This window comes from Felis catus, chromosome A3 (genome assembly GCF_018350175.1).
Source record: "Felis catus isolate Fca126 chromosome A3, F.catus_Fca126_mat1.0, whole genome shotgun sequence".
Classification (NCBI taxonomy): Eukaryota; Metazoa; Chordata; class Mammalia; order Carnivora; family Felidae; genus Felis; species Felis catus.
The window spans coordinates 113,774,700-113,790,937 of NC_058370.1; the positions used below are offsets into that span (position 1 = coordinate 113,774,700).

At 39.2% G+C, this 16,238-nt stretch overlaps 1 protein-coding gene across 1 annotated transcript in view; it reads right to left on the minus strand.

Annotated features, from left to right (window-relative positions):
* Positions 1 to 16,238, minus strand: part of TTC27 (tetratricopeptide repeat domain 27) — a 188,164-nt gene that overhangs the window by 89,328 nt on the left and 82,598 nt on the right. The gene's annotated exons all lie outside the window — the stretch shown is intronic.

The following is a 16,238-nucleotide window of genomic DNA, read 5'->3' on the forward strand; positions in this document are numbered from 1 at the left end:
GCATCCGACCTCACCTCAGGTCATGATCTCACCGCTCGTTGAGTTTGAGACCCACGTTGGGCTCTGTGCTCACAGCTCAGAGCCTGGAGCCTGCTTCCAGTTCTGTGTCTCCCTCTCTCTGCCCCTCCCCCACTCACACTCTGTCTCTTTCTCTCAAAAATAAAGTTAAAAAAAATTTTTTTAAATAATAAACTTTAAAATTAACCAACATTTACCTAAACATGTACATTAAAAAGTTTAAAACTAATATTTCCTATAATGATTCTTTCAGAGAACTAGTACTAATTCATCAGGTTTTTTACCTTTTCTATGAAAAAGTGTTGTTGTTTTTTTTTTTAAGTTTATTTATTTGAGAGAGACAGAGATAGTGCGAGCAGGGGAAGGGCAGAGTGGGAGGCAGAGAGAAAATCACAAGCAGGCTCTACACTGTCAGCACAGAGCCGGATGTAAGGCTCAAACTCATGAAACTGAGATCATGACCTGGGTCGAAATCAAGAGTCGGACACTTAACAGACTGAGACCCCCAAGCACCGCAGACAAAGCATTCTTTAGTGTATCTATTTCACAACCATGATTCACTTTGACAATGGCATTTGCTAATATAAATCAGAGAAAAATTGGGGCGCCTGGGTGGCTCAGTCGGTTGGGCGTCTGACTTCGGCTCAGGTCATGATCTCGCAGTCTGTGAGTTCGAGCTCCGCGTCGGGCTCTGTGCTGCCAGCTCAGGGCCTGGAGCCTGCTTCGGATTCTGTGTCTCCCTCTCTCTCTGCCCCTCTCCTGCTCATGCTCTGTCTCTCTCTCTCTCTGTCAAAAATAAATAAACATTAAAAAAAAAATTTAAATCAGAGAAAAATTATATGAAGAACTTCATTCTGGACTATTTTCTCAGGAATAAAGTGAAAGCAAAAGGTGGGTCTATTTGGTCACAGTGAGTTTTCTTACTCTTCAGCAACAGATCTATAAGGCAAGACATTCACTCAGGCAAGACCATCCTTAAGGTATAGTGGACAGCTGCAAGCTCCATTATATTGAAGAATCCCTCTGCTGTACCGAAATACCACTGAACTCCCAGAAGCTACATCAAGAAGCAGACCATTAAGACCAAGATGGCTGACTCTGCAAAAAGGTACCAGGGCCAACTGCAAAGTCACAGGCTGGCACCATCCAGTGGTCAAATGATCAGTTTCGAAAGAGCTCACATATTCAGCATCAAAGTGAATGCAGCCATACTCTGGAGTTCCTAAGCAAATACATGCATAATGGACCCATTACCACAATCATCTTCACCTGCCTCTTAATATGTCATTCAATTTATTGTAAGTATACATATTTTTCTGACATATACTTAGATCTTCTCTCAACTATGACCTATTCTAAATAATGCAGTACTCTAATTCGGTTTTGTTTGTTTGTTTGTTTGTTTGTTTTGCCAGTTGACTAGTTTTCACAGGCCTATCCTATGAGGATTAGGCGGTAACCCATAGGTCAATGTTAATTTTCTGATTTCAATGTACATATTGTGGTCAATGTAGGAGAACGTCTTAGTATTTGAGGATGATGAAGTACCATGTTGGCAGCTTACTTTCAAATTCTTCACGATACAAAAAATAGTTGTACTGTACTTGCAACTTGTCTGTAATTTGAAATTATTTCAAATTTTTATGAAATTAATTTTTACAATTGAAAATCTCAAAAAAAGTATGAGATCTCAAGTCTAAACTTCCTCAAAAGAAAGAAAACGAGAATCTAACATACCCCAGAGTACAAACCCAAGACAAGGAGATCAGTTTCTAAGCAGGAAAACTCTTAAATTGGGGGCTCTCTGTATTTTACTAGGAGGGAGATACATATGTTAGCCTAAGAATGTCCTGTAGAATGAGAAAATACTCATTACATCATTTCTTTGACAATCCAAGATGTTATTCAATCAAGTCCATCAGAACAAACTGAGACATAACCAGACTCTTAAACCATCTTGGTCAAAATATTTTTAAAGCTTTCTGGCCTTACTTCAGAGAAACTTAATAGCAAAAAGGTTGCATGCTTCTGCCCAAAGCTGTTTAGTCGTAAGAGGAAGAGAAGAAAAACTTCTAGCTGAATACATATGGTTACAATACATAAATAAAAGTTTCACTGAATTAATTCATCAAAAGGGGGCAAATTTTCCTTTTATCAATTCTTTTTCTTTCTTTAGAAAGAAAAAAATAACTAATGTTTATTATAATAATAAAAGCCAAAATCAACACATAACACCTACTTTTATACAGTTCTAACTACATGCAAAACACTTTATTTTCAAAAAAACCCTCATGTTGCTTGCCTTAGGTACTGCATCTAGCTAAAATATATCAAAATGCTCAGTAAAAACCTCCTGATTAATGATCAGATTTATTACGTATTTCAGATACTCTCAGATACCTTTAGATGATCTCAGAGTATTTAAGCATCTCTGATATTCTCAGATACTCTCCAAAATCACAGGAGACAGATCAGAAAACCAACACTTATTTGAGCTGGATCCCATGAATAAGCCCCTGTAGAAGTACAGTCATGCTTAAAAAGAGCTTGATTAGGCCGTAAGTATGATACTGATTAAAAACAGAATTCTAACCTACTTTCACTCCTGCACAGAATACACTTCTGCCTACTTTAAGCATGATGACCTCCTAAATAAGATTTACCCACCCATAAAACTAAGAACATTAAATTAATATACAAATAAACTCAAGTGTTTTACAGGAAAAACAGTGCTGGAAGGTGTAAGTGACCTGGATTCTGTTCTAGGTTTATCTCCAACAAGCAAGTCGTTAAACCATAATGGTACTCATCTATGAAATGATGTCTGCACTTCCAACATTCAGTGGGTACAGGGCTTTATCAAAAGAGTATTTTGATCCATTTGAGGAGGTTTGCACCATCAACTGAACACAAGATTTGTTAGTGGTAAATCAAACATCCAGATAGTTTGGAAGACAACGTAGGACATTCAGTACTAGGAGAACAGGAGTGAATGGAATTGGGGCCTCAATCACTACTGTGTATATCTATGTGCATGAACACGGACACAAACAATGCATTCTGTGCAAAACTGGAACTTTGCAAGCTTACACGTACTCCCAGAAATGTAGGTAAGTAGTCTCTACAGCAGTGTCTTACCTTTGCACCATTTTCTCTTTCTGGTTTCTAAATTTCATGAATTTCACACCTGAAAGTCATGGGCTCTTGATTATAAGTTAAAACTGACATGAGGAGGTGGTCTTTAAGGAAAGATGATAATGCCAAAAATGGAGAGAGATAAAGACATGCATATACATCCTAAACCCACCATTAAGAATTGAATCATTGAGAAATGAAAGCAAGACAGAGCATAGTCCAGGATGGTGACAGAAGAGAGTGAGGAAAAGTCTAGGGCTTGGTCCACAGGTGGGGAAAGAGCCAACTCACAGAAAATCCAGGCATGACTGCTGGGACACACCAACAATAATTTTGTGATGTATACACATTATGATATGAGACTGTTATCAAATGTTAAGGCTCCCTTTAAATGTCATTTTCTCCCCAAACACCACCTCAAAGCATTTATACTTTGAGCATCCTTTGAGAAAATGTACTTGGGCATATGGATTCCCTAACCTCATGCAAAAACCACTCTCAAACCTTCCAGGAACCTTAGTACCACAGATCAGAAGATATTTCTATGTAATAGGGAATAAAAGAATAAAACCACAGAAAGCAACGATGTGCCTTGTCTTTTCAGTGTTCTGTTTTCAGTAGAAAAAGAACTTCCACAAAAAAAAAAAAAAAATAGGGAAGATGAAGCCTACATTTTAAAATTAGCACATGGAGAATGATTTAGTATAGAAGGACAATTCTGTACAAAGTCTGGTATGATTTAGACTTTATTTATGTGCTCATATCTAAAAGTATGGCACACACATCTTCAAAAGAACAGAGCTAGTCCCTAAGGACCTACCCTCTCACTGAAGGCTATTCATTCTTGCTAGCATGATATCAAAGTGTTTATCATCTTCCTGAAGAGCCAAGTAGAAATTAGCTGATAATCTAAAAGGTATGATTGATCATATGCCAAATCACCTTGCTTTGTTGTACAATCTCTGTGCATATGTGTGTGTAAAAAGGAGGGTTGGATTTATTATTAAAAGATGTACTTAATCAAATATATCCAACAGTTGGGCTGAATAGCTTCCTCTGACAGGAGTCTGCAGTCATTCAGCTATGATTTACAAATAGAGTAGTCAAGCTAACTACTGCCTCAAACCCCCAAGTCCAAGAGAACTTCCAATAGGATCAAGGGGAATGAGAATTAAAACCTATTACAAATACTCTGTATTAACACCATTAAACCTATTGTTAGCCCAATTTTACCTCATGTATAGGAAATTGTAACTCAGAGAGATAAAAATGAGTTGCCCAAAGTCATAAAGTCAAAATAAATAAGACTGCTTGATTCCAAAGACCAAGTTGATAGCTTCATTAAAACCTCACCTTATAACTAAGTGGGCAATTACCAGGGCTGTGAAAACAAAAAGCACCTTCTCACTGGAAAAATATTCAGAACTCCATAATTGGTTTTTTTCCCCACCTGAATCCCATAACATGGGAGTCAGGGCGTGGCCTGGTCAAGAACTTCAATTATTGCTTCTTGTTCCAGACACAGAAAAGACTTCAGTGTGTGGGATGATAGAAACTGGGCCTACTAATGGGGACTGGGAGAACGTGGATGCCTTTATTTATGATTCCAGAGCAAACAGATGAACATAAAAGGTAGTCCTCAAGGAAGCACTCCCCTTAGTCATACCTTAGGTCAATAGTCTTAAACTATTTGGTTTCAGGACAACTCTAAACTCTTATAAATTGTTAGGGACTTCAAAGAGCTTTTGTTTGTATGGGCTATAATCTATCAACAGTTATCATATTAAAAATTAAAACTGAGGGGCGCCTGGGTGGCTCAGTCGGTTAAGCGTCTGACTTCAGCTCAGGTCACGATCTCGCGGTCCGTGAGTTCGAGCCCCGCGTCGGGCTCTGGGCTGATGGCTCAGAGCCTGGAGTCTGCTTCCGATTCTGTGTCTCCCTCTCTCTCTGCCCCTTCCCTGTTCATGCTCTGTCTCTCTCTGTCTCAAAAATAAATAAAAGTTAAAAAAAATTTTTTTTAATAAAAAATAAAAAAAAAATTAAAATTAAAACTGAGAAAAATTTAAATACTTATTAATCCATTTTAAAATAAAATAATAGGGGCGTCTGGGTGGCTCAGTTGGTTAAGCGTCCAACTTCGGCTCAGGTCATGATCTCATGATTTGTGAGTTCAAGGCCCGCACTGAACTCTCTGCTGTCAGCACAGAACCCGCTTTGGATCCTCTGTCTCTCTTTCTCTCTGTCCCACCCCGGCTCGTGCTCTCTTTCTCTCTCAAAAATAAATAAGCATTACAAATTTTTTTAACAAAAAATAAAATAATAGATGCATTATATTAACATAAATAACATGTCTTTAGGAAAAACAACTTTAAGTCTTGAAAAGATTGGCAATGTCTTACATTTTTGGACATCTCTTTAATGTCTTGCTTAATAGATGACATCTAAAAATCTCAAACCTGCTTCTCTAGTCAATTTATTGCAATAAGATATTTTGATTGAAGTTAAGGAAGAAAATTTGGCCTCATACAGCTATGTGGTTGGAAAAGGGAAGGGTGGTATTAACATCTTTTTCAGTTAATTGTAGAGATTATTCTTTGATATTACACCAAAATTCAACATGTAGTAGCTTCTCAGCATTACCTACAATGTGGAATTTGAAATCTTATCAATGAACTTTTGTTACAGCAAAATACACTGGTAAAAAAACAAATAAACATACAAAAACACTCACTGATCTAACTTAAAGCTTGAATGGATCTTTTACAGAGGCTTGATTTTTTTACCATCTGTATTAGTCACTTGGAAAATGTACACATCTTCCACATGTGATGTATTTCACATAATATTAAAAAATATATATACCTTAGTATCACCAACAATCTCCTCAGAAAACTCTGATCCCAATACCTGAAACACTGGGAAACTGTCAAGTTCAGAGGGACAGATCCAAGTTTCCCAAAACTCTCATCTTTAAAAGCTCAAGATTTTATCACTAGTAACAAATTACTGTCAATTTCTCTCCTTGAAGTGATGAGCTCACTTCATTGCTTTTTTGAGAAAATTTCTGCCAAATAATTAAGTTTGAACACCCCAACGGTATCAGTAGTTCTTTCAAGTAAAAATCATGTTCCATGGGCAAAACAGCTAGTTCAGCTTTTTCCTGAGACAACCACGGTATGTTAGCATGGAGCGTAAGTGTTTCCTCGTACACCCCATTTTATCACAGAGAATATTCCAAAAGACACCATCAAGGGTAAAGACTTAATAAAATAACATTGGGAGCTCAGGCGGCTCAGCTGGTTGAGCGTCTGACTCTTGATTTTGGCTCAGGTCATGATCTCACAGTCATGGGATCGAGCCCTGAGTCGGGATCTGTGCTGATCGCAGAGCCTGTTTGGGATATTCTCATGCCCTGTCTGTCTGTCTGTCTCTCTCTCCCTCCCTCCCTCTCTCAAAATAAACAAACTTTAATAAATAAATAAATAATATTTATTGCTTTATCAAAGGCATTCATAAATAAAACTTTTTTTTTTTTGGAAACCGAATGCATGGCAGTGAAGCATAGGATGACTACCAACACAGGTTTGCTGCCTCCCACCTTGATTCAGGTGAAGGAGCCGGCAGTCTGCCACCCCCACTGCCTCTTCTGACCCAATGTACGAACAGAGTGCAAAGGCAAATAACACCCCAGTATTATTATTACAGAGACGATTTTAACCTGTAGATATACTGAAATGGTCTGGGGACCCCCAGGGTTCCACAAATCACCCTTTGAGAACTGCTGCCTTAGAATTAGCAGATACACTATCTCTAATGCCTTCCCCACACCCACCCACCTCGAACTTTCTCCCCAAACTTCTCCTTGCTTAGTGTTTAAGGAAATACTTAGAAATTCTTTTTTAACCTCTTGTCTTGAAAAATTAGGAATGAGGGGTGCCTGTGCTGGCAGTTCAGAGCCAGGAGCCTGCTTCAGATTCTGAGTCTCCCTCTCTCTCTGTCCCTCCCACTCTCATGCGCGCGCTCTCTCTCTCTCTCTCTCTCTCTCTCTCTCTCTCTCTCTCTCTCTCCAAAATAAATATTTAAAAATTTAGTAAGAATAAAAATTAGGAAATGAAAACACAAGTTGGCTTGTTTATAATCTGCAAGGATTATAAAACTGCAAAAGAATACCAAATATTTATTATTAAAACCTAAGTGAAAGTTTTAAACTCCTAGCATCATCTTTTCTAAAAAAAAGTTAAAGAGTTAAGTTTAATAAATACACCCTACCTTCCTTGGTGGGTGTCCAATGCCAAGCTCCTGTTCTTCAGAGCTCAATGTCAATTGGCCCCAGATTCTGTGACACTTAATAACACTCACCTCTAAGGTTCCTCCTGGCACTCAGTCTCCCATTAAATCACAACTCTGGCCTCCAGACCTGGCTAAATGACCTTTTAGCCTCTGTTCTCTAAGTCCTGGGGCAGGCACGAGACAGAAAAACATCTGGAGCTACTAAAGATTAACAGCCTACCTCTGCCTAAGGCAGTCTTTCTCAAAAGCACCCATAATCACCACCCCAACACTGACCCCGAAGCTCTGAGGGCTAGGCTGAGGAGCTATACTTTCACAAGCACCTCAGAAGTGCTCCCGTGTTCAGGCAAGTTTTGGTAACGTTGCACAAGGCTGTTAGGATGCACACAGGGTTTTCTCCCAGGGAAAACTGATGTGTCCATTTAGTCAACACAATCCGACTCTGTCCACAGAACTTCAGCGTGTCCCTACCTGGAATCCAACCAGCGTTATCGTTTAGGGCTGCCTTGGAAGTGTGCTTCAGTGGGTGTGCTTTCTTCTATCCTTTCAGGAAGTTCCTTTGCTGCTTCCTATCGTTCACTTTTCTGTAACTTTCTAGGCTTTTCAAAAACATTTTTTACTGCTAATAATAAAGATCATTTTAGGGGCGCCTGGGTGGCTCAGTCGGTTAAGAGTCCGACTTCTGCTCACATCATGATCTCAGGGTTTGTGAGTTCGAGCCACGCATCGGGCTCTCTGCTTGTCAGTGTGGAGTCTGCTTCGAATTCTCTGTGTCCCTCTCTCTGGGTCCCTCCCCAACTTGTGCTCTCAATCTTTCAAAAATAAATAAACATGGCCTCATAGAGCTATATGGCTGGAAAAGGGAAGAGTAATGTTAACACCTTTTTTAGTTAATTGTAGATATTATTCTTACACTGTATGTGAACTTGGATTTAAATTAAAAATTAAATAAATGAATATTAAAAAATAAAGTTCATCTTATGCTATTACTCGTCCCACTTTTATTTCACTTGTCTCTGAACTAATCATTGCCTATTCTGTACCAAACTGTTATTATGAAATCCATATCCTGGTTTCAGCCTAGCCATGTCCCTCAGGACAGCCTCTTTACTTGGCCTTGGCAGAAGCCAATTTCACTCGCCCCTGTGCATGTCCTCTTCCCTCATAGCACCTCATCCTGACAGTGGCAGTGTTCCATTTCCTTCCCCTCTCACCTCAACTGTTGGCCTGAAGAGGCAGAGTTCTGCAACCCAAGCCTCTCTCACAAAAGCCTCTATTCACTTCTTCCTGCCTGTGCTCATTCAATTCCTTTCCTCTAGACGATGCCAAGTCTTATTATATTGATATCTTTTTTTAAGCCAGTTCTCGTAGCTTCCTCAGAACACTACAGCATGTCGGATTCCCTTGGAAAGCAAGAACTTCAAAATCCAAGGGAGACCAGACCTGGTTTGAATTCTAGCCCAGCTATAAGACCTTGGGTAAGTCACTTAAAATTTCTGTCCTTCGTCCCTCATTAATAAAAATGTAGATAATGCCGATAAGCTAGACTTATTTAGCACCCGGCATATTAAGTGTTCAGTGAAGAGTGGTAACTAGACACAATTCTAAATAAATAGCGGTTAACTATAATCCTTCCAACAAATAAAAGCACAGCTACAATCACACGAGCAAATCCTAGTATGCTTTTCAGCAACTTTCAAATGCCGCAAATGATTACTCATGCAGGTGAAGAACAGAGTCGGAATGGACAGATTTTTTAAAAACTCAATGGCATGACTCAGCATATTAAATGTGAAGCACTGTAATTATCCCAAAGTTTTCAGATTTTCCAGGTAGTAATGACTGCTTTTAGTAAGTTATATGAAGGATTGGGCAGCTTTATTTTCTTGTACCTAAACTTTCCCTCCTGTAAAGTGCAGATAATAACAGTCCAGATTTATTGAGGGTTTACTATATGCCTGGCACTATTCCAAGTACTTCACGAAAATTAACTCGTTGAATCTCTCAACATCTGTATGAGGCAGGCTCTACTTCCTGCTCTCTCTGTTCTACAGAGGAGTGAAGCACAAGGGATTAGGGGGCTTAACCCTGGCCATCATACTTGACCTCTCTTCCTCTTGGATTGGGAGGTCTGTGGACAATGAAAGCTGGTGCCTTTCTGACAACAGACATTCTGAGACTGAAGCAGGCAGAGAAAAGCAGAGATGGGAAAACACAGGTGAGAAAAGACAGAAGAGAAAGAGCTGATGATCTGGTTGAGCCCCTAAATCTCAGCTATCGCTGACACTGGAATACCCCAAGATTTCCCAGTTCTAACAGCCAATACGTTTCCTTCTTTACAGCCAGTTTGAATGGGGTTTCTGTCCCTTACAACGAAAAGATTCCTTATTGAAACCTGTTCTTAAATTTTACCGAAGCAGAAGTGTAAAGGGTCTTGAAAAGCTCTAAACTTCAATCTGTCCTTACAAGCACCTTGTATTTAGGAGAGGATATTTAAAATAAGTATAAATATCAAATGTAATTTCTCAAATTTTGAAGCTATACCCACTAATTAGGCAAGCCCAGCATAACCACATTCAGTTTGAATTACTACACTATGTGCCCATCCCCCATCCCCTTCTTCCGGGGCTCCACAATGGCAGTGGTATGTATACTCCCCACTCACACAAATGGTCACACATCAAGGTCAATACCAAGCCAGTCAAGTACAATGAATGTGGATGTGCTTTTATGAAGATACATGAAAATATCAGAGCACAGTCATATCCTGAGACACTAAAACATGAGAGAGCATTCTTTAATGCAGAACAAATGACCAGTTTGTAATATAAAGAAAAAGTGTTGGTTTTTTGGTACGTTGAGAAATACAGAGTGAACCTACTCCCAGTTAAATGAGTAAATTCATGGACTCTAGTTCCCTTATCACTTCTAATGGTCTCAAAAGGTAGTAATTTATACTTGAAAGTCATCATGTTTTAGAAAACCCTGTAAGAAAAAACTGACATCTCTTTATCTCTTTTCCCACCTGCTAAAACATTACAACCAACAAAACTGGAAATTACTATCCTCTGAGAACACTAAGCTAACCTCTGTGATCACGGTGATTGTTCTGTTACTGTTAGCTCTGGCACTGGGCTGAAGATCTGGACTGGAATGCTATGAAAAAGGACTGGTCTGTACAGCTCATGGATGACTCAAGTGCCAGATGAAAATTTAATCTTTAATTTAGCCAATTCTCAAAGAGCCCTGCTAATAAGTAGCTAATTCAAACATGAAGCAAACATCCACTGAATGCCTATTCTGAGAATACAAAAATAAAGAACTCGATCCCTCAAGAAGCTCACGTTCTAGATGTAAAGACAGAAAGGTTTCCAATAAAGTATAATATAATTCAGTAAATGCTCAAATATAGCTACAGAAACACAACCCAGGAAGAAATCATACACAAATGGTCAGTTAATTTTTCAACAAAAGGACCAACCAGTGAAGAGAAAAACTAAGGACGATTATAACAATCTTGGTGAGAAACGATAAAGATCCTAAGGTGGTTTAATTCTCTCATAATGTGAGGGATAAAACAACTTCAGGGGCACCTGGGTGGCTCAGCTGATTAAACGTCTGACTCTTGATTTCAATTCAGGCCATGATCTCCCAGTTCGTGGGTTTGAGCCCCTTGTCAGGCTCTGTACTGACAAGTAGGGAGCCTGCTTGGGATTTTCTGTCTTCCTCTCTCTCTGCCCCTCCCTGGCTTTTTCTCTCTAAATAAATAAACATTAAAAAAAAAAAAAAAAAAACAATTTCAGAAATCCTCTTCTCACAAAACTCAGAATGAAGCTAAGACAGGTCAGAAGCCGGGGTTTGCTCGGGGCACCTTCCCTCACAGTCATTATCTGGCTGAGGAATGGGAGGTCACAGGAGGACATTAACTATCCCTCGCCGCTCACCCCTGTGAGAATGCCAAGGGGAGTTTCCGGCACTGGACACCACAGGATGGCATCCTCTACAGCTGGACATCTTGCAGAGAAACTGGGGGGTCCTGGGGAGCTCCTACCCGGAGAACATGCCTCCAGTTTAGTATAACTAACATATTACATACTACAGCTGGGTCTCCTACCTTCTTTCTTGTGGTCATAGCCCCATCTCTTTGAGAGAACCACACACTTACACAATGATTATAAGCTGAGATGATTCACATAAGCTATGTCTCTGCCCCCAACTACTGCCTTCCTGCCCAATGTTCTTTATGACGACGTGCAAAGGGCAGTTCTGATGTGATGCCTTGACCCAAGGTCTGCCTGTGGTCTAAGGACAGAAAGGGAGGCTCTGTGTTAACACATTTGTTGCAGAGCTAATTTTACATATTATCAACCACACACACATATTTGGAACTGTTGGATCTTTTTTCTGACCCTGCTATCCCATCCTTTAAATACTTTAACTTGTTCTTGATGAATAGGTGCTTCTCCTAAGCATGCTAAGCCTTTTGTATCTGCTGAGGCCTCCCTGAGCTCAGTGGCCTAACAACACCTTACAAATTGTTTAGTTCATTGCTCTGTGCAGAGCTCAACTGTTGGGCCTTCACTCTGGTGAGGGTGACCCACTGTTCTAGGCTATCTGTGACTTTTGTGACTCACAACCACTGACTGATGCTTCAGACAATAACTGAGAAAAGCTCCTCCTCATGAAGGTCTCTATCTCTTGTTACCGGCTCTTCACTTGGGATCTGGGCACTGCTACCAGCTCCCCTGGATGCCATCTCTAGCCCCTAGGCTGAAGCACACTGTTTGCATGTGCCATCTAGGGGGTGTTGTCCAGACCTTACAGGTCTTGTCAGAAGGAATAAGGAAATAAAGCAAGAGGATATATGGGGCCTGTTTGAAAAAAAGAAGCATCTCTGTTATAATTACCTCAGATCCAGAGTTCAGGGCCCCAGGGGAAGGTGCAGAAGGAAGATTCTTGGCAACCCTAAAGAAGCCTGCCAGTTAGACACACCCTGGCCAGGTGTGCAGTCTGTAGTCAGCCCTTCCATTCTAGGGAAAGGCCTCTCAAAGAGATCCACATAACTGCAGAGGAAGTTCACAATGACCACTAGTATCAACATTGGAGATTATCAGGCATTTAAGGAAAAGCAATACCAAGAAAAAAAGGGCCAAAAGACACCTGGGTGACTTCAGTTCTGGCCATGATCTTGCCGTTCATGAGTTCAAGTCCCACATCGGGCTAACTGTTGTGAGCACAGAGCCAGCTTTGGATCCTCTGTTCCCCTCTGTCTCCCCTGCTTGCATTCTCTCCCTCTCTCTCTCTCTCTCTCTCAAAACAACAACATCACAGAAAAGAAAAGAAAAGAAAAGAAAAGAAAAGAAAAGAAAAGAAAAGAAAAGAAAAGAAAAGAAAAGAAAAGAAGAAAAAAACAGCCAAGATGAACATATAAAATAATTTGTTACTGAGGAGACAGAATTCATGGAAAATTCTAATGAACAATGTGCAAAGAAATTAAATGAGACACTGCATCAATGAAACAAGAAAAGGCTATTAGAAAAAAACTGGAAAAATATAGAATTCCCGAAAACTAAAATAATTGTCAAATATTATTTTTTTTTATTTTTAATTTTTTTTTCAACGTTTATTTATTTTTGGGACAGAGAGAGACAGAGCATGAACGGGGGAGGGGCAGAGAGAGAGGGAGACACAGAATCGGAAACAGGCTCCAGGCTCTGAGCCATCAGCCCAGAGCCCGACGCGGGGCTCGAACTCACGGACCGCGAGATCGTGACCTGGCTGAAGTCGGACGCTTAACTGACTGCGCCACCCAGGCGCCCCTAAATATTATTTTTAATGAAATAAAGGTTATTAAGAATAGAGCACTGACAAAAAAAAAAGGCATAAGATTGTGATTCAAATCACTATATCGTACACCTGAAACTAACTGTAAATTGGAAGAAAGAAAGAAAGAAAGAAAGAAAGAAAGAAAGAAAGAAAGAAAGAAAGAAAGAGAAAGAAAGGGAATTGTCAAAATAAAAAGTTACAAGGATAGGCTGAATATATTAATGATCAAAACTAGTGATACAGAAAAAAGGGTAAAAGAAATCTCCCATGACATCAAGCAAAAGTACAAAGAGATAGAAAGCATGAAGAGAACAGTCATACAAGATAAATTCAAGAGATCTCACATAAGTCTACAGAACTCAACCAGAGAAAAAAGCTTTTTAAAAAAGGGAGAAAAAGTATAATTAAAGAAATAACAGAGGGGTGCCTGGGTGGCTCAGTCAGTTAAGCATCTGACATTGGCTCTGGTCATGATCTCGCAGTTTGTGAGTTTGAGCCCTGGCGTCGGGCTCTGTGCTGACAGCTCGGAGCCTGAAGCCTGCTTCAGATTCTGTGTCTCCCTGTCTGTCTCTCTGCCCCTGCCCCACTCATGCTCTGTCTCTCTCTCAAAAATAAACATTAAAAAAAATTTTTTTTTAATTAAAAAAAAAGAATAAAAGAAAATACTCCCAAACTATAGAGATGTGATTGTTCACACTTAAAGAACCTGGTAAGTACTCCAACAAGAGAAATAATAATAGTTATATCATTTGTTAAGTATTTCCTGCATGAGAGACATTGATCTAAATATTAATTAATATAATCCTAATAAGTACGTTTATGCCATAATATACATGAAGAAACTGAGTCACAGAGAGATTAGGTAGCTTGTGTAAGGCAAAAGCAGCTATGACGTGATAGAGCTAGCATCTGAAAGCAGGTAGTATGATGCTAGAACCCATGCTCACATTGAGACATATCCAGAATTCCAAGTATGGAGAGCAAATTCTAAAGGTGTTCAAAATGAGAAGAAAAATATCACTTAAAATGGAACAAAGTAAAACTTCCATATTTATCAGCAAATTAGGATGTCAGAAGATATTAAAGAAATGACCTCATTTAAAGTCCTAGAAAAAGATGATTTTGAAACTAGAATTCTATACCCAACCCAACCAAGAAATTCTGATGGAAAAATACATTCACAAAGACTCAAATTTTACCACCCACTTCCTTCATATGAAAAGTTACACAAAAGGTAATAAAAAAGACAATAAGGAAAACAAGGAAGGTACCAACTGAAATAAAAAGAAACAGTAGCAACTGACTACAACCTAGAATAAGTTAAAAAAAAAAAAAAAGGCAAAAAAAGAGGCTGTCATGCCAGCCTTTGTCAAATAGCAAAAGTTTAGAGACAAAGCATTCAACTTCTTCTCCATAGGTATAATCACAGGTTTTGATTGTATAATTAACATATATAATCATAATTGTAATGTAAAACTGATTTAAAATTTTAAAAATCAACATATAGATGAAACACAGATGACATCAATTACAGAGTAAAATGCAGAGTAATAATCCCTAATAATTGCCCAAAAAAAGCATAAAAATGGAAGAGGGGATGAGAGGTGTACTGATTTCATCCATAATTCACAATGTGGAGGCAAGAGATTCCATCTAAAGTTGATAAACCTAAAAATAGAATATAAGCATTTAAAGAAGTATAATACAAGTGTAATATTTAAAGTTATGATGGAAACCACTAGCATAAACAACAACAAAAAAGAAACTGCTAAAAATGGGCTAGGAATTGGAGGAAAATATGTATCTTTCATTTGTGATCCTTCAGAGTAGATTAAAATGTTTTTACCATGTGCAGTACCAAAGCTCCTAATAGGCAGTTTTAAAACCAAAATATTAATTAAAGGGCACCTTGAAAAATAAAGGATAGGTTCAGTAAATTACAGCACCTCCCTTTAGCAGAGTAACATACAACTACCGGAATGAATGAACTAGATCCACAGGTACCAACATGCAAAGTTGATCAGGCTGTTATACCTTATACCTTAAGTATAAGGTATACCTCAAGGTATAAGATAATAAAGACTGCATGATCCCACTGATGTTTAAGAATACTTACCCTAAAGAACCCAGAAATGGACCCACAAACGTATGGCCAACTAATCTTTGACAAAGCAGGAAAGAATATCCAATGGAATCAAGACAGTCTCTTCAGCAAATGGTGCTGGGAAAACTAGACAGCGACATGCAGAAGAATGAACCTGGACCACTTTCTTACACCATACACAAAGACAAACTCAAAGTGGATGAAAGACCTCAAAGTAAGACAGGAAGCCATCAAAATACTCGAGGAGAAGGCAGGCAAAAACCTCTTTGATCTTGGCCGCAGCAATCTCTTACTCAACACGTCTCCAGAGGCAAGGGAAACGAGCAAAAATCAACTACTGGGACCTCATCAAAATAAAAAGCTTCTGCACAGTGAAGGAAACAAACAGCAAAACTAAAAGGCAACCCACAGAATGGGAGAAGATATTTGCAAATGACATATCAGATAAAGGGTTAGTGTCCAAAATCTATAAAGAACTTATCAAACTCAACACCCAAAACACAAATAATCCAGTGAAGAAATGGGCAAAAGACATGAATAGACACTTCTCCAAAGAAGACATCCAGATGGCCAACTGACACATGAAAAAATGCTCCACATCACTCATCACCAGGGAAATACAAATCAAAACCACAATGAGATACCACCTCACACCTGTCAGAATGGCTAACATTAACAACTCAGGCAACAACAGATGTTGGCGAGGATGCGGAGAAAGAGGATTTCTTTTGCATTGCTGGTGGCAATGCAAGCTGGTGCAGCCACTCTGGAAAACGGTATGGAAGTTCCTCAGAAAACTAAAAATAGAACTACCCTACGACCCAGCAATTACACTCCTAGGCATTTATCCACGGGATACAGGTGT